The sequence below is a fragment of the Armigeres subalbatus genome, chromosome 2, assembly GCF_024139115.2.
Source record: "Armigeres subalbatus isolate Guangzhou_Male chromosome 2, GZ_Asu_2, whole genome shotgun sequence".
NCBI classification, from domain to species: domain Eukaryota; kingdom Metazoa; phylum Arthropoda; class Insecta; order Diptera; family Culicidae; genus Armigeres; species Armigeres subalbatus.
Genome location: NC_085140.1, coordinates 216,435,056 through 216,454,737, shown reverse-complemented (window position 1 = coordinate 216,454,737; position 19,682 = coordinate 216,435,056). Strand labels below are relative to the sequence as shown.

The following is a 19,682-nucleotide window of genomic DNA, read 5'->3' as shown; positions in this document are numbered from 1 at the left end:
TAGGCAACAGTATTCCAGGACATAAAACGAATCACTACTTATTCAAACGGTTTTAAGTCTCAATTATCATCAAACAACAACTTCATTTGTCTACTAGAGAAACGACTAGAGAAAACCACAAAACAAGTGCTCTATTTCTCGGCATAACTGTCCCGCCAAACTATTTTTATGATCGTTGTCGCAAATTCTATTTGTGGACGAAAAATAAGAATTATTTTAATAAAATTAAGTCTTCTGAATGGGTTTGTGATGTAATAATCTTATATTTCATTCAGGTTATACGTCAGCAATGAAAATTAGGATTCAATTTCAAATGCCATTTTCTCATTTGTCGTTTTTTGAATTTTAGTACAAGCATGCGTAGAGCGGCAGCAAAATGATTGAAAATATTGTCTCAGTCATTTAGGTATATAAATAAAAAACATTTTTTTTTCATTTTGTTCATCCGAACATTCGACCCTTCTACTGTTTTGATAAACTATTAGTTTCGACTGTAATCTAATGCTTCAGAGATGGCGTTTCGGTCCGTTTGTGACCTTCATCAGGGTGATCGATAGTGATCGATCTTGTGCCAAGTACTAAATTCCAAACAACGATAAGCGGAAGGGGTTTTACCATAAACGCGGTGCTCGAACCATTCTCGTTTATGTGGGGAAATCCTGACAATCAATGGTTCAGCAGAACCACAGTTGAGGACAAACCTATAAGAATTGAGTCCCCGAGGAAGGTTCCAACCGGGCAGAGACATCAAGAAAGATCAAATAACAGTGTTTTGATTTCGTCAAGACTCAATAGCCACCTCTGAAGCCTTCTACTTTCCGCCTTTATTTATTCGACCTTTTTGTCTCACAGCTTATCCTGAGATGCTTCTGATTTTCGAAAATCTTTACAAGGTTCCAGCAGATGTCACTCACAAATTTCTCCAGATCTGGATCGATTCCAAGCAATTATTACTCACTTTTGGACTTCTCATTACTTTCAGAAATATCTATGTGACTATTCATTGCAAACTAAATCGTATGAACGTCAAAGAATCTTTTGGGGAGCTCAGGATCCCTTTCGGATTTCAAAAAATCCTTTTAGGTTAATCTTGAAAATTTCGAATTCATCTCATTTTCAGATTCATGGAGTCATGAAAACAATCAGTAGATTTTTTCTAAGATCCCAGAAATGTCTTTGATTACTACTTAAATTCTGATTAACTTTGAAACCCCTATTTGCTAACACCCTTGTCTTGCCAGACAATGGCTACTTCATACATAAACTACATACGTTAAATTGCCTAATATTTCATGATATTTTTGTACACCTAGGAATTGGACAAACTAGAGTGTATTGCAAATAAAATTATTACCTAGATAATGTTCGAACCATAATCATGGGTAGGACAGTTCCAGGGAGAAAGAAACTTTCTCTTCCTATCTGTGTATTTGCATTGCCGATGACAATCTTTACGTGTTGGGCACTCTCCTTAGGCCTATCAAGGCTCTCATAGAACTCATCCGGCTTATTGTTCGTTTGGGCATATATGCTGATAAGGCTATAGTCAAAGAATTTGCCCTTCATTCTCAACACGCAAATGCGGTCGCTTATCGGCTTCTACCGGATAACACACGCTTCATCTGCTTCCCGATCATTATGAATCAACTCCACGTTCTTCTCTGTCACCGCTAGAGATGTCGTAAAATCTCAATTAATCGATTAGTAGCTAATCGATTACTCTAGATTCTTGACGATTATTGAATCGATTCTTCGTTGGGAGGTAATCGATTCAAAATTAATCGATTATCGCAACGATTAATCGATTAATCAAAGTAATCGATTAATTTGCGACATCTCTAGGGGCTGCCTTCTCGATGCTGACACGATGTAGCATGTCGTAAAATCCCGATTAATCGATTAGTAACTAATCGATTACTCTCGATTCCTGTCGATTATTGAATCGATTGATCGTTGGATAATAATCGATTCAAAATTAATCGATTATTACAACGATGAATCGATTAATCGTAGTAATCAATTAATTTGCGACATCCTTATGATGTCGTAAAATCCTGATTAATCGATTAGTAACTAATCGATTACTCTCGATTCTTGACAATAATTGAATCGATTCTTCGTTGGGAGATAATCGATTCAAAATTAATGGATTATCGCAACGATTAATCGATTAATCAAAGTAATCGATTAATTTGCGACATCTCTAGGGGCTGCCTTCTCGATGCTGACACGATGTAGCATGTCGTAAAATCCCGATTAATCGATTAGTTACTAATCGATTACTCTCGATTCCTGTCGATTATTGAATCGATTAATCGTTAGGTAATGATCGATTCAAAATTAATCGATTATTACAACGATTAATCGATTAATTTACGACATCTCTAGTAGCATGGTGTGCACAGTTTTGCTTAGAGTCACTCACTAGCCTCGGACAATGATCAGCCGCCCCTAACATGGGGAACAGATGCTGTTGTGAGCCACTCCTAACATGGAGAACAGACGCTCGATCAGCATCCTTCCATCCTTCCTTGTCAGCATACGATCTTAGTTCCCACCGGGGTTGATTACCCGATCTTTAAGGTTGCTCGTATTCTGGCCGACGCCACAAGGAGGTAGGGATAGGAATTGCTGGGTAAGAGCTGGGTACTGCGGATAGACCCGCTTTTCTGCGCTCAAGCGAGCAGAGGGATATTTTGAAATCACTCCCATAAACAAAATTATTTTGCAGTTACTTGGCTGTCAAACATTTCCCGCTCTTCGAATTTCTCTTTCCACGCTGCATGAGAGCGCCCAAATGCGCTAGACTCTACATGACTTTACGATTGTTTACATACATTCATGCTCCAATCTGCTGCTAAATCTCGTGAAATTTCGTAACGAGTGCTTTTTAGTGGCATTCCCACTAATTTTCCACTCGAAATATGAAGTGAGAATATTTGTTACAAAGAATACAAAACTCAAACAAAGTTTATTTTTATTTTTTCCTAAAATAATAACAATACTTCTCAATATTAGATCAGAAACAAACATAACCACAATCTTCAATGTTTGGCTCCGGCACAATAGAAAATTTTGGCTTCAGTTTGACAACCAAATCGATTCTATCCGCACCACCCAGGGTAAGAGGCGAAGGACCGCGAAACGGGGTCTATTTTATTTCTTCAGGTACGCATTTGCCATGCCACATCAATAAAATAGGTAAATTTAACCCATTAAAAAGCACAGTGGACGTGAATATAGAAAATTTATTTTTTCCGTGTTACTGTTTCTTGACGTTTGCATTTCAAGATAAATATGTCTTTTCCGTTTATCGTGTCGTGATTGAATTTTATAAAAGTGGTCTCGCGTAAAATAGTAAAGTGGAATGATTGTCGGTGGCGTGATTTTTGCGAGTTATTTTTGGAAAATTCTGTATTTGTGTTTGCAAAAAAGTGAACTTTGAAGCTTGCCGTTAAAAATTCTACCAAAGCCGGGTAAATGTAAGTAAGAGCTAGTAGTAAATGAAGCATCTTTTCGCAGATTTTCTGACGACTCCCCTGCCGCAGAAGTCACAGTCAGACAATCGATTTTTCATTGACCCGACGTCGATTTGTAGAAAACAGAAAAATTGTGATTTTACTTGCAATTACTAAGTTGAAACGGTAGTTGGTCATATCTAGCATCCTTTTATTACATGTGTTTCTTCGGTCTATTTAAAGCACTTTTTGGGAGCCTCCAACTGGTTTCTGTAGAATAAATTTTAGCATTTTATATTGCTGAGTGGCCTTTAATTCTTGTAACGTGTGATGTTTATAAAACGAGTAAAATAAAAAAAAATAAAACCATCAAATAGCAATCAGCAAGCAGTTGGAATTCAATTAGCCTAGCAGGTACGACGATGTATTTGCTAAGTCAAAAAGTCTTCCAGGTCTCTATGGATCTGTCTCTCTTATCATTCTATAATACCGTTTCATTCGCTCTTATGGAGGCATGAATGTGTATCAAGCAAAACATTAACATGCGATGAACAAAGAGATAATCAGCTGATATTATTTTGGGATTCGGTTCATTGACAGATAGAAATGAGGTTAACAACCTTCAAAACGAATGATCATTGCCTTTAAAAATATATAACAAAATGAGGATTTTCTCATTCTAACTAATTCCATTCCAATGAATTATTATAAAATTTGTAATTAAAACACTGTATTTTAATGAATTTGTCGTTTGCACTGGGCTGTTGCCGGCTCGTAGCTTAGTGTTCATTCAACACTTCCACAGTTATTAACTGCGAGGTTTTTTGGCGAAATAACCTTTGTTTGTATTCGTATATAATGAGGCTAACACGATGATACGATGTCCACAGAATCCAATAACGACACCTCCCTTACAAATTTTGCAGACCTCCAATAAATCTCTAATGTTAACTTTGCTATACTAGTGTTTCTTCCTTAACCTGATGAAAAAACTGACAGGCTTATGTACGATTAATAAATTAAAAATAATGATCTCGCCAAACGTTTAGCTTTTAAGTACAACTATATTTATTTGTCAACGATTGCCTTGGTAGGTTGAAACTCGGGTTCTAATAGTGGTCATGTTGTGCAAAGGTTATCACGCCTATCTATAGAGCATGGGAAGTTGTGGGTTCGAATCCCAATACGAACACGTGGATTCTTTTTCACAAATTAGAATAGCAATTAGCAACGAAACCCTAGCAGCTACATTTTTTCCTTAGGTCAAGGACATTATATTTATGTTGACCCGATTTTGTCACTCCTCGATTTTATCACGTTTTCGACCCGATTTTAACACGTTTTTGACCCGATTTTGTCGCCCCAAAAACATTTGTCATTCTTTTTATTTTCGTAAATAATACCATAGTCAGAGGCGTCGCATCCGCATGTGCAACCTGTGCACTGCACATGTGGCAAGGCAATTCTATCCCCAACATTTAAACTCTCGATAGATTTTTGTCTTTCTAATCCAAACATATATTTGAATTATGTGCATTTGATAGACGAATCCAAGTAAAAATAAGAAGAAGACACACGACGGTGTTAACTTTGACAGATCCTACAGCTCAGCATAGGGAGATCATTTTAAAATGCTTATAATAAATTCTAGACAAATTGTAATTAAAATCTGATTGATGTACGGTACGGAAAAAGTTCCGAATTACATATCTGGAAGCTTATCTCAATTTTTTGAATTTTTTCCAAAAATGTATCTATCATACAGTTCGGAACTTTTTCCGTATCATACATCAATCAGATTTTAATTACATTTTGTCTAGAATTTATTATAAGCATTTTAAAATGATCTCCCTATGCTGAGCTGTAGGATCTGTCAAAGTTAACACCGTCGTGTGTCTTCTTCTTATTTTTACTTGGATTCGTCTATAGATTACATAAACGGTGCTTTTTTATAGGCGGCATGTAATGTGAGGCAACCGTATGCTGCGATGGGGGCGCGTTATGTTTTTCTTTACGATACCGAACCGACCCACCGGCACCACATGTTGATTCAACCGATTCAACACGGAACTTTCAGCCGGAAACGCTTTGTCACGCATTATTTTGTATGTGTGGATCATCTGCTGTAACCGCAATCGGCGATGTATAGGTAGTCAAAGCATTCTTCGCTTGCAGTGCACGGTTTGGTTTGGTGCCTATCGAGAACGCCTTCAAACAGCGCATGCGCGATTCCGTGAAGAGAGCGCAATCGGAACGAAATCGAAAGAGAAGAGTAAAGCGCACGCATTTCTGCTCTCTCAAAGCGTTCTATAACGAAAGTTCCGCGTTGAATAAGCACCGCGAAGTAAAAGCGCTTTTGATATTTGATATTGAATGGGATGGCCAGTTTACATATCTACTAATCCTGGCGGCAATGTACTGTCCGATAATACCAGCGCGACATTAGCTCAATTTAAACAGAAATTTTCATCTCTAATAAACGTTTGCAAAAAGCCTGTTTACATATACGCTTATTATATTCGACATTAAAGTATCCGACAATATTAACATAATGTAAGCAGACATTTGATCTTCTGATGAAAATCAGAATTACCGAAAATGAAACGGGTCAACATTTTCAAAGAAATTTATTTCTGAAGGTTTTTTTTTCGAGAAATCCTATATATTTAGTTAGGGAGGGGGGTACATCAAAAGTCAATGGTCCACACAAATTAAGGAAAATTTGTATGAGGAAATGTCCATGCTGATGGACGGAAATTTGTTCGACATCTGTCCAGTCCAGAATATTGATCAAAGAAATAAATTGTAAATAGAATAATTATTAATTGAGAAGAGTTAAGGCTATGAACTTTATTGTTTATTGTATAGACTTTATTTTTGTGATGTGACATGCTAATTATAAGTCATTACAGTCCCTTCCCGATTTTGGCAACACGACCGGATTTTAATGTTGCCAAAATGGGGGTGTTGCCAAAAACGGGAAAAAAATTTCATTTTTTTTTGTTTGCATGATTGAAGCTAAATACTTAGAATATGTACTACAAAGTATGTGGAGTGTGTTTTAATGATGCACGTCCATCATGATTGACGTTTTTGCGATATTATTCATAACTCGGAGATTGTAGTTCAAACAAAATTTGAAACAAAGTCAAGAATGGAGATCAAACGATAATGTAACTAATTACAGGGCTGTTACAACTGTCGCGGATTTCGCGATTTTCGCGTTTTTCGCGAATTTCGCGAATTTGTCGCGGATTTACCCTTCCAGTCGCGAAAATCGCGGTTTCGTCAAACATTGTCGCGAAAATCGCGGATTTATAATTATACTCTCGCGAAAATCGCGATTTCCTCAATTTTCCTTAATTTTAGGAAAAATTCAACAATCCGTCAAAGATTCAAACACATGGTATTCGAATAACCCTTCAATAGTCGTATGGATGTTGGTTTAAGTGGATGCATAGAAAGTCGCTCGAATTGCCAGATCGATCATACTGCATTTAAAGATACCCGAAATGCCGAGAACTATTTATTTTATTGCTTGGAACATTTGTGCCACTTATTCCGGAATTACAATTATGATTACTTGCGCTGCATAGAGGGTCGACGATAAAGTCGGATTAAACGCATTAATATTCACACCTGCAACTGCCGGGACGGAACTGATAGCTGATCGAACTGTCTTTATTTATGTGTTTTTGATTTGTAATATTAGGTTAGGTTGTAATATTAGGTTCAACAACGCAACAAATCAGAAGGATTCCTTTCGCGAGCCAACCTTTAGTTCTGCCAATAGCAATTTAAATTAAGAGGAAAGCCGGACCAGAAAAGCCGTCTTGTGAGCCAACCAAGGGCTTCGCCAGTTGTTTTGAATTAAAATTGCCACATAAAAATTATTGTAAGGATAAAATTTGGCAGAGAAAAAACACAAAAACACTAATAAAATAAACAAAAATTGTGATGATAGGGTTCCCACGGTTCCGGCTTTTCCTTGAGGACTGGAATCCTGGGGTGGTGGGAATCTGGTTCATCTGCATCCTCGAGTGTTTCGCAGTTATCTTTTTTTGCGCGTGGTGTGTTAACTTGCTGCTGAAGGATTAAGGTCTAGATTGGGATGGTTGGAGCGATATTCAGAAATCCGAATATCGTCGCTTGAACGATAGATAGGTTTTTTTTTCATTGCCCAACCATCAGTTGAGTCCAGTTTTGTACCGTGCTTAATGATCCCACTATTCCTAATCCCACTATTACAGGCATCTCATTCAAACATTTCAGTATTCGTCCTTTGTTTTATTATGTATTTCAATCACTTTTTGGTAGGCTATTTTTTTTCAGTTCCATGCGTTTTTGTTCCATTACCTGTGCTTCAAAATTCCTCGCTGTTCTCATATCCATTGAGAGTTTATTCGTGATTACCCAGTTGCAACAAACTGTCTGATTGAACTTGAACCTTGAGATTCCAAAAGAAACCTACGATGGATAGCACATACGGCATTGTAATGCTCACTATAGATGGCTAATCGCTAGATCCTGACAAGTCCTTCCTTCGTTTGGAAGATTACTCACTTACGAACTAGTTTGCACATGTGGTGGCAGAATCTAACTATTTCCGTTTACTGCGATATAGATTCATTAACTCTTACGTACTCAGTCAATCCTGGGCCAATTGCTAAAAGGCGCACTAAAGTTTAGTACCCTCAGGTCCAGATCCGAGTTTTTAAAAATTCGCAGGCCTTAGAATTGTGCCTGTCCGCTTCTGGTATCATTTCGCCTGAGTGCTTTTTAATCAGATTCGTCAAGCTGTGTTCTGGCCTCTGCTTGCTTTTGAAGAAATTGGTCTTATTATTTCCTAACTGGCGGATTGATGGAAGTACACAATGCAATGACTGATCAATAAACAGCCTGATGGATACTTTATGCGTCCATGCCCTTGTAAAACGATGGTAGAGATTAGAAGAAAACTATATAGCGTACTAAAAAGTATAATTCAAATACATATAGCCCTTGATCTAACTGGTATTTACCTATGACAACAGACTGCCATCTACCCAACCAACTTATAACGAAATGCATCGATACAACATTTGTTTCGGGCATAGTTCAACGCTGCACATATATTTTCTGTGGCTCGTGATATGCTTGAAGCGTTAACTATGCAGTTTTGGGTATTACATAAATTAGCGAATGTTCTTTCATTTTCTTTTCTATCAACGAATATGCCAATAGATTAGAAGCAAAAATATTGAAATTTCGCATTTATAAAACGTGTTTTGAAGAAAAAAATAATATTTTTGTTTGTCGCGGATTTGTTTCTACAGTCGCGGATTTCAATTTGCCAGTCGCGAATTTCGCGGATTGGAATTCGACTAGTTTGTAACAGCCCTGTAATTAGCTAATTTCAGAATAAAAATTTAATAAACAATAATATTTGAAATTAACAATAGCGTCGGCCACGTCTTTACAAAAAATTATGGTGATAAAAAAACGTATCTATTTTAGTCCACCAAAAATGCTTGTTTTTACCATAATTCACTTTCTTGTTGTCGGTGTGATTAAGAGTAAAAGACTGTGCACAATTTTCGCTGACATTGTGGAAAAAATTAACGCCAGGCATAAGACGTTCCATTGTTTTAGAAAATGGTATCTGCTGGTAGTAATGGTAGTTGAAGATCATTAAGGGGGAATTAAGGTTGGCAACTCACCACTACATAAATCCGTATTTTTTTTAATGAGAGGACAGAAAGAGACAGACGACACACCGCCGGTGGTGAGCCTTAAACGGTAAATCATCGAACGTCCAATTTCAAAGATCTTAGGAAGCACATAACTTGCCCTGCGGCAGAGCATCAAGTTGACATAGATTAACCCGATTTTTTCTCATGATCTGTTTTTTTTTTCAATGCCTGCTCGAGAGCCTTACGGTTGCATGTTACCAAACTTTTACCATTACTGTTGAACTGTTGGCAAACATGCTGGAATCAAAAGGCTCGGTATGCAATTGGCATATCAGGAAACTTAAAAAGCCAACAGTGTTCTGATATTAATCAGACAAATTTGCGTCAATTTTAAACAATAGAACTTTTCGAAATAAAATTGTTGCTTTTTATTTATACGGGAATGTAGCAGAAAGACGAATAAAATGATAAAGTGACAGTTTCTCGGCTGATACCAGAAAAAAGGCGCATAATGAGCAAAACGACTAGATGCTATATAGCTCATTTTGAAAATTGAATGTGCTCATCACTAGCAATTAAACTTACTGGGGTTGGCTTGCTCCTGGATCGATCATGCAGTATCGGTTGCATTGTAATGTGAACAGCGGGCTTCGCTTAATAGGTGTTGTACTGTACAACGGTGTGAGTCAGCTTGTCGACAACAAAATCAGCGAGGTTGCCAAACAATACGACAATCTACGGTGGGCTGGTTAGATTGTGGTAGTGTGAATAGGAACATAAAAAACGTGAATAAAAAGAGCAGAAAAGTTTCAATGGAAATTGTTCGCAATGAGGAGGTGATACGAGTGGTGGTTCATTATTTCAGTGATAGTGCCCACTATTCGTACACAGCCCATAATACGCATATAAACCTTAATGACATTCACTTTTGGTTTTGTTTATCCTATTACATATTAATAAAACCCAGATTAATCCACCTAGCGGTGATGGCGCCTTTCTCGCGCAAAAAGGTAATAAATGTAGCCTTTACGCTTACACCTGGATGATGTACAAGAAAGGCAAAACAGTTACACCGTCTAATGTTATGATAGAAAATTTACACTAGTAGACGATAGATGGCGCTGCCAAAAGTTTCTCGAATTTCCTATGCTCGAATTTTGACTTTCGGACAATTTCATAGTACTATGAAACTGAACGAAGAGCATACTTACGCCTAAATGCGTGCAACACGAGCATCTTTATAGTACGATGAAACTCTTAATGGGAGCAAGCCACGGATAAACTTTAAAAAGATTCATAGATGCAAGGCATTTTTCATAACACATTATTGTTCTATGTGACTATGTCTCATCACTATTTTAATATTATCTATTTATTGCAATTTGCAATTATTATGAAATTCAATAGTGATCAACAGCGTTTTAGTCTCTGTCGGATGCAACTTGTTGCAAGAAAATCGGTTAAGAGTTTCTATGTGAAAATTTGGCTAATGTTTTTTATGGCATTTTGTGCACACACACACACATACACACACACACACACACGCAAACACGGACAGACAGACATTTGTTCAGCTCATCGAGCTGAGTCCAATAATATATAACACTATGGGTCTCCGGGACCTCTATCAAAAGTTCGAATTTGGAGTGAAATGATAGCCTTTCGGTACAACTTAGTTGTACGAGAAAGGCAAAAAGGTTTTAGCTCTAAAAAGTAATAAAAAAAATATTTTCGAGGTTGTTGCCAAAATCGGGGGTAGACAAAAACGGGTGTTGCCAAAATCGGGATGGGACTGTATTAGTAACTTTGCATGATTGATATAGTCCAATTTCCTGTTCTCTATTTAATCTTATTTTACGAAATAACTCAAATTAGAATTGAAAGTGCCAGCTCAAGAATTTCCGAAAACATGTATTACCAGTTAGATGCAACAGAACCAGTTAGATGCAACAAAATAAGCAAAACTTATTGAGAAACGCGCTGGAAAATAAATCGTTTATCATTTCAAGTACCTTTTATGTGTTTTTCTCGAAATATTAAAATAGTGCACAGGTTGAAGAATTGATCACGCGACGCCTCTGAATACCACAAACAACATTGATTTTCATGAAATACCTTTCACCGTCTGTAGTTTATTACGAACTACTTCTGAGTACCTGGGAAATATTCTGTAAGCAATTTCGACAAGAAATAACGGGTACCGTTCACGCATTTGGCCTTTCCAAGGCATAAAATGATTCATATTTGTGGAATGAATTAAAAAATTGGAAATAGGGGAAATGACGGCTTTGGCAGGTTTTGTTCTACCGTGCAAACTTAAACTTCGGACACTTAAGCACTTTCTGTTACAAAACTAATCTGTATTCATGCATTTTGATTAATACTGTTTAAATCACCATTTCAACTATAATGTATAGCCCTTACCTTTTGGCAACGGGTTCAAATTGTCCGAATAGTAGCTAGGAATCTTTGCAATTCGCAAAAATATCAAGCTTCTGCTTGATTTAAATTTCGGACAGCAGCTGCCATTGGAATCATAGTTCGGACAGAGTGATTCCAACTTCGGACACTTAATTACACTTTACCGGGGGGAATTTTTACAAATAATTGTAACTGAATAGTACGGACTGACATTTAAATACTCCGTCGTATTGAATTTATATGGTTTACTACGATGGAACTACAGTAAAATTAGCAGTTTCCATAAGTAGTTTTGTTCCAGACTGATGAAACATTTCTATGAAATATTTCAGAAAATTTCCCATATAAATTTAGGTGTCCGAAATTTGAGCTTGTCCGAAATATAAGTCTACACGGTATTATTGTCAGGGGGGTTTTTGTTGACCAAATTTTATGAAATTTGGCTACAATATTCTTTGATATGCAAAGAATGTTTAGGCCAAATTTAAGAAAAAATAGTTATAGAAAACCCCCCTGACAATAATAGAACAAAACCTGCCAAAGCCGTCATTCCCCCTATATATTTTTTTTTCAATTTTATCACATATCCTGTTTTATCACCCCCAAATTTTACCTGGGGGGTAATAAAATCGGGATATTACTGTATATTGATGTTTGCTCTGTTACCGTACAAAAATCATAGGAATTCAAGCTAACTAAAATTATTCTCAAAAGGCAGAAGCAGCCCTCTGAAAAATCACAAAACATTTCCATTATCCATCAAAAAGGAACCATGGAAACTAAGTCAATTTTTATTATGTTTTCTATTCTCTATGATAATTAGATACAGAAAAATAACACAAGTTCTGTTAGTTAACATTTGGGCTCCAAATCGAGTTCAAGTATTGAGCCATTCAATTATGTATATACATATTTCATATTGCTAACCAGCTATCCTTTCATAACTTTAAAGAACACCACCTGTAATCGAGGCATACATGTACTCTTTGTTTCAGCTTTTTTTTGTTTGTACAGCTTGTTAGATAGCACTAGGGGAAGAAATACACCAAGGTCAATTTTCTCCTGGTTGGATTATTTTTTTTCGCTTTCCCCGATGTTGAACAACTTTTCAAACATCGTCTGGTCTTTCTTTGATTTCTTTTCAATTTTTGTGGCGTGAAACTCATTGCCACAGTGAAACCAAAGGTCATAATCGACTCAAAAAGCAAACCACGCTTAAACAGTTAAGATTTAATTAAACAATCTAGCTGCTTTGTATACATTTATATATCATATATAAATAAGGCTTATAAACGGGTGCTTTGATGAAAATTATATCGACCTTCGACCCGTTCTAATGAGTTGTCTTGTGATGTTGATGATATAAATCTAATTAAAAATTAATCAATATTTATAAAGCGTAAATCAGAGCCATAGCGTGGACTCGCAGCGCCCTTGAATGACAAGGAAATTTAAATGTACAGTCTTTTACATTTAGAGAGAATGCAAAAAATCCTCCAGGAATATGTACCTTAATAACCTTGCAGTGACGGGTCTTAAGTTCATAGAAATTGGTCTATAAAATCGAACATGGACAAAAGGATTTTCCGGAGGAAAAAGCGCCAGCAGGAAGATCGAGACCGTGAAGAGACGGAGGAACTGTACCGCGCTAATAACGCACAAAAGTTCTATGAAAAGTTGAACCGTTCACGAAAGGGCCACGTGCCACAGCCCGATATGTGTAAGGACAAAACGGGAACCTTCTTACAAACGAGCGTGAGGTGATCCAAAGGTGGCGGCAGCACTACGAAGAGCCCCTGAATGGCGATATGGCAGACAACGGTGGCGGTATGGTAATGAACCTAGGAGCACGCGCGCAGGACATGCGACTTCCGGCTCCGAATCCCCAGGAAATCCAGGAGGAGATCGGCCAGCTGAAAAACAACAAAGCCCCTGGAGTTGACCAACTACCAGGAGAGCTGTTTAAACACGGTGGTGAAGCACTGGCTAGAGCGCTGCACTGGGTGATTACCAAGGTTTGGGAGGATGAGGTTCTGCCGCAGGAGTGGATGGAAGGTGTCGTGTGTCCCATCTACAAAAGGGCGATAAGCTGGATTGTAGCAACTACCGCGCAATCACATTGCTGAACGCCGCCTACAAGGTACTCTCCCAAATTTTATGCCGTCGACTAACACCAATTGCAAGAGAGTTCGTGGGGCAGTACCAGGCGGGATTTATGGGTGAACGCTCTACCACAGACCAGGTGTTCGCCATACGTCAGGTATTGCAGAAATGCCGCGAATACAACGTGCCCACACATCATCTATTTATCGACTTCAAAGCCGCATATGATACAATCGATCGGGACCAGCTATGGCAGCTAATGCACGAAAACGGATTTCCGGATAAACTGATACGGTTGATCAAGGCGACGATGGAACGGGTGATGTGCGTAGTTCGAGTTTCAGGGGCATTCTCGGGTTCCTTCGAAACGCGCAGAGGGTTACGGCAAGGTGATGGTCTTTCGTGTCTGCTATTCAACATCGCTTTGGAGGGAGTAATACGAAGGGCAGGGATTGACACGAGTGGTACGATTTTCACGAAGTCCGTCCAGTTATTTGGTTTCGCCGACGACATTGATATCATGGCACGTAACTTTGAGAGGATGGAGGAAGCCTACATCAGACTGAAAAGCGAAGCTAAACGGATTGGACTAGTCATCAACACGTCGAAGACGAAGTACATGATAGGAAGAGGCTCAAGAGAGGTCAATGTGAGCCACCCACCACGAGTTTGTATCGGTGGTGACGAAATCGAGGTGGTTGAAGAATTCGTGTACTTGGGCTCACTGGTGACCGCCGATAACGATACCAGCAGAGAAATTCGGAGACGCATAGTGGCTGGAAATCGTACGTACTTTGGACTCCGTAAGACGCTCCGATCGAATAGAGTTCGCCGCCGTACCAAACTGACTATCTACAAAACGTTTATAAGACCGGTAGTTCTCTACGGACACGAGACCTGGACGATGCTCGTGGAGGATCAACGCGCACTGGGAGTTTTTGAAAGGAAAGTGTTGCGTACCATCTATGGTGGGCTACAGATGGCGGACGGTACGTGGAGGAGGCGAATGAACCACGAATTGCATCAGCTGTTGGGAGAACCATCCATCGTTCACACCGCGAAAATCGGAAGACTGCGGTGGGCCGGGCACGTAGCCAGAATGTCGGACAGTAATCCGGTGAAAATGGTTCTCGACAACGATCCGACGGGAAAAAGAAGGCGAGGTGCACAGCGGGCAAGGTGGATCGATCAGGTGGAGGACGACTTGCGGACCCTCCGCAGACTGCGTGGTTGGCGAAGTGCAGCCATGAACCGAGCTGAATGGAGAAGTCTTTTATGTGCAGCACAGGCCACTCCGGCCTTAATCTGATGATAAATAAATAATGGACAAAAGGATTTCGAAAAGCGTGGGTGTGATAAATAAACCATAAAAAATGTTAGATGTTAAAATCAAAATGCGTGACAAGGGCATCGGGGGATAAAAATCGTAAATTTCTGCGTGATATAGGTATTATTTGTATTTCTTTTATGAGTTATGTAAGTTCCTGTTACCTGTGTTTGAGTATGATTAAAGTAAGGATAGCCAAATATCTAATATATCTATTCAAATTTTGTGCGAACCCAAGTAACCATTAGCACTATATTACGCCAAACCGCCATATAGGGCCACTATACGGCTATTTTAAAACTTATAAGCATTAAAGAAGCACTATATAGCCGATTTGGCGGAATTAGTGCTTATTGGTTACTTGGGAAGTCTTGAAATTTTAACGAAATTCTTATATACACTGGATTCTGTTTTTACACGATTTACATTTTCTCAATTTGCCACTCATCCTAAATGTTTTGTTGACGTAGATAGGGTTACTGTTCCTTAAATTCGTGACACGTTTTCATCGAAAACAAAGAGCTGAGGTCCAAGATGTTGTGTGTTCTTTATTTTTGTCATTTTTCAGCAGTGAGCACGCAGGATATCAATAAAAAATTAAGCTTATTTGATACTTAATAGGCTACAGCTCCTCCTCGATGAGCCTACGCCGAATTGGCGATTCTTTCCAGGGTTTGCAGAAATTGCTCTCAATAGATAACGAACAGCGATAAAAGAAAAGCAAAAACTGTTCCGAATCATAACAAGCCATGATAACAAATTTCTCAAACTTGTTTACAAGTGAGAAAAAAACAGAATCGGATAGGCAGCCCCCACAGAAAAGTGATTTTCGCTTTGTTCTCGCTCATTTTGTGTTTTGGACCGCACAGCTGTGTAGATCAAGTTGAAATGCATCAACCAGTGCTCCCCGCGTGTGGAGCTTTTTAACAGAAATTTATCATGAGGTAAAGCCTCCCGAATCAGTTCTTTATCATGACAGCTTGCGAAAAATGTCTCTCACGCTATGCCATATCGTATATGTATACAGAAATGATAAGTGAGAAACTTTCTCATTTTCACTTGAGGGGTCATGTCATGTAAGGCGATTTAAAGCATTGCATTGCGTGCATGGGTTGCAATAGAAATTGTTTGACTAAGTTTATCGCTCATTCGTCCTAGAACTAACATTAAAAAATTCGCGAAAAATACAACTGATTTCCAATGATGTCTGTGTCAACTTGTCTTCTCCATATTTCTAAATGTAGATGAGCGTGTAATCTAAGATTGAAGAATCATTTTCGCTTTATCTATAAGAGCAACGACTATCAACTAGAGTAGTAATATTTGTATATTTAGTCCTGAAGTCCTTATATATAAAGTCCTGAATACTTTTGAATTAATTTCTGAAAGGATCATCTTATGGAGTTCCTATACCAAAATCACAGCTAAAATCCAAGTTAACGTAATCTACTTGGTGCCAAATACTAATGGTTTTAAGGAAAACTAGTAGATCCGACAAACTTCGTTTTGCCTAAACTTGATTTATTCTCTGATTTAATCTCGAGTTATACAGACATTTCTTTTTTATTTGTATGGGAGCTTCCTTTTCAGAAGAACGAGGGGTTTCAAATCACCACATAAACACAGAAACACTTTCCTTCCAATACCTCCACATGCCAGATTTTGTTCCATTTGCCCGGCCCCAAAAACATTTCTCTGTAGTTGTCGAGAATATAAGAGTCAGACAGACAGAAATTCATTTTTATGTATATGTATCATATATATAATAGCCCTGTTTGTCTGTCCGGTGACTAGCCAACCAGACGCAGCACGCGGGGAAATTATCAAAAAAAAATAGTATTTTTGACACTTCAATTCTTTTTTTCTATCATATGCATAAAACAAAACCAGTGACAACCTTAGACAATCAGACACAGCATTTTATGAAAAAAATCACAGACAACAGACGTGGAAAATTTTGATTGAAAAAAAAACACTTGCCACGGGCGGTACAGCGTCCACAAATAAACTAGTATAGATATATACATAGATAGACAGACATCTGATAGAAATATATGACATTCTTCTTCTTCTTATTGGCATTACATCCCCACACTGGGACAGAGCCGCCTCGCAGCTTAGTGTTCATTAAGCACTTCCACAACAATAAACTGCGAGGTTTCTATGCCATGTTACCATTTTTGCATTCGTATATCATAAGGCTAACACGTTGATACTTTTATGTATAGGGGAGGTCGAGAGAATTTCCAATCCGAAAATTGTCTAAAACGGCACCGGGAATCGAACCCAGCCACATCGTCATGGTCTTGCTTTGAAGCTGCGCATTTTATCGCACGGGTAAGGAGGGCCCCAAAGTATATGAAATCCCTAATCCAAATACTTCAAAGATTTAGATTTTGAATCTCAAATCTCAAAAAATATTTTGTTGGAAAGATTACTATTTTTTCTAAAATTGATTTCATCTACCTATATTCCATCTGAATTTGATTTTATCTCTAATGAAAAAAGTAAAGCAACATTACATCCAAGTCTTTTGAAAAGAACCTTCCGATCTTGAAAAAAGGCTTCCGAGCTTTTTGTAAGAAGGCTTCCAACTTTCTTGAAAGAAGTCTTTTCAGAAAAAAAGTCTTCATGCCTCTCAAACGGAGGCTTCCGAACCCTTAGATTCTTGATTTCAGTTTAAAAGCATATTCCTAACACATTAATCAACAATTTGTTTAGATTGTATATTGCATTGAAGATTTTTCACATTTGCTCACTCGACGTTTGGTCCGCTTGATTTTTTGTTCCGCAGCTCTTCATACGCTGTGGTGGTTGAGCAGGCCAGGATTCAATTGGCTTTGATTTACTTATCGCCATGCATATTATGCGCAAAACTTCCGAGTTTTGAAATAAAAAATACACAATTATCAAAACTTCATCAATAAGCTTCGATTGGAAGATGCTCGGAAGCCTACTTTCCAGAAGCTCAGAAGTCTGCTTACAAGAGGCCAGGAAGCTTTGTTTTAAGAAGGTCAGAACTTCCGACTCGGAAGCCTTATTTCAAAAAGCTCGGAAGACTCCTTTCAAGAAAGTCGGAAGCCTTCTTACAAAAAGTTCAGAAGCCTTCTTTCAAGAGACTCGGAAGGTTCTTTTTAAAAGACTCGGAAAGCTCCTATCAAAAGCCTCGGAAGCCTACTTTCAAAAGGCTCGGAAGGTTCTTTTCAAATGTCTCAGAAAGTTCCTTTCAAGAGGCTTGGAAGGTTTTTTCTTCAAACGGCTCGGAAAGCTCCTTTCAAGAGGCTCTGCAGTCTGCTGTCAAGAGGCCCAGAAGCCTCTTTTCAAGAGACCCGGAAGCCTCGTTTTAAGAGGCCCAGAAGCCTACCTTCAAGAGGATTGGAAGCCTCATTTTAATAAGGCCGGAAAAAGCTCGGAAGGCTCCTTGAGGCCTCCCTTCAATAAACTTGGAATTCTTCGTTCAAAAGGCTTAAAAGTTTACTTTCAAGAGGCTAAGAAGCGCCCTTTCAAGATGCAAAAGAAGCCTCCTTTTAAAGTTTTAAAGGGTTCGAAAGCCACCATTCGAGAGGCTCGAAAGCCTCTCTACCAGACGCTCAGAAGTAGGCTTGTAAAATGTCATCTGCATGTCATTTGACTGATTTGTTAATAACTTTTTTCAGAAGTGAAATGCACATTATAACTTTAGATGTACTAATTACGCTTGAGTAGGGCTATATTTTTGTTCAAGGGTACATTGCTCTAAATATAACATCTGGATCTCCATCTGGCTGGAGAGTGAAAACTCTCCAAAATGTCACGTGTCATTTGACATAATGTCATTTGAGTGACATTTTGCCCCCCACGCCCCAGATTACATATTTACAGCAATGTCTTGTTAGACAAAGTTATAGGCCCATTTAAGCGCTATAAGTTCGTCATACATCAAGAATCGATAGCTAACTTCTGAAAAACGTTCTGTGACAATTATACAAACGAATGCAAATGACATTTTACAACACTGCTCAGAAGTATCTTATCAATAAGTGAGGAAGGCTACTTTCAAGAGATCGAGAAGCTCCTTTCAAGAGGCTCAATCTCCTAAGGTACAGGAAGCCTACTACCAAAAAGCTCGGAAGCCACCATTTAAGAGGCTCGAAAACCTACTTTCAATTGAAACGGAAGCCTCCTTTCAAAAGGCTCGGAAGCCTCCCTTCAAGAAGCTCAGAATTCTTCTTTCAATAGGCTTTCAAGATGCAAAGGAAGCCTCCTTTTAAGTATCTCGAAGGCCGCCATTCAAGAGGTGCGGAAGCCTACTTTCAAGAGATTCAGAAGCTTCTTTCAAGAGGTTCGGAAGGCTCCATTCAAAGGGCTCCCTCTAGCCCCCCTCCCCTTATTTACGCCAATGCGTATAGGATGCAAATATTACCAGTTGCTGCGGCTGTTTCCCCTCGTCGGCCAGGTAGTCCACCCACGCACGCATGTCTCGATTTTCGACTGATGTAGATGTAGTCGATTTGATTTTCAGTATGTCTATCACGTGTGACCAACGTGACTTTGTGCACTGGTTGAAGAGTTCTCCGGTTTCGATAATTTCTTCGAGATTCACTTCGCTGTGCAAATCCTCCTTGTGCTCGGCAGCATCGGTTGGCGCATAACAATGGACTATCGTGAGATTCCTAACCAGTTTTCGGAATTTGGCGATGATTATTTTCTTTTTATTTGGCT

The 19,682-nt window shown here is 38.6% G+C and overlaps 1 protein-coding gene across 3 annotated transcripts in view; it reads left to right on the top strand.

Annotated features, from left to right (window-relative positions):
- Positions 1–3,310: 3,310 nt before the first annotated feature.
- Positions 3,311–19,682, top strand: part of LOC134211649 (vacuole membrane protein 1) — a 41,664-nt gene continuing 25,292 nt past the window's right edge. The window contains exon 1 of one of the 3 annotated variants that reach the window (XM_062688738.1): positions 3,311–3,482. The gene's annotated coding sequence lies outside the window, so the exon portion shown is untranslated. The remainder of the gene's footprint in view (positions 3,483–19,682) is intronic. The other 2 variants (XM_062688740.1, XM_062688739.1) reach the window with 2 other exon arrangements.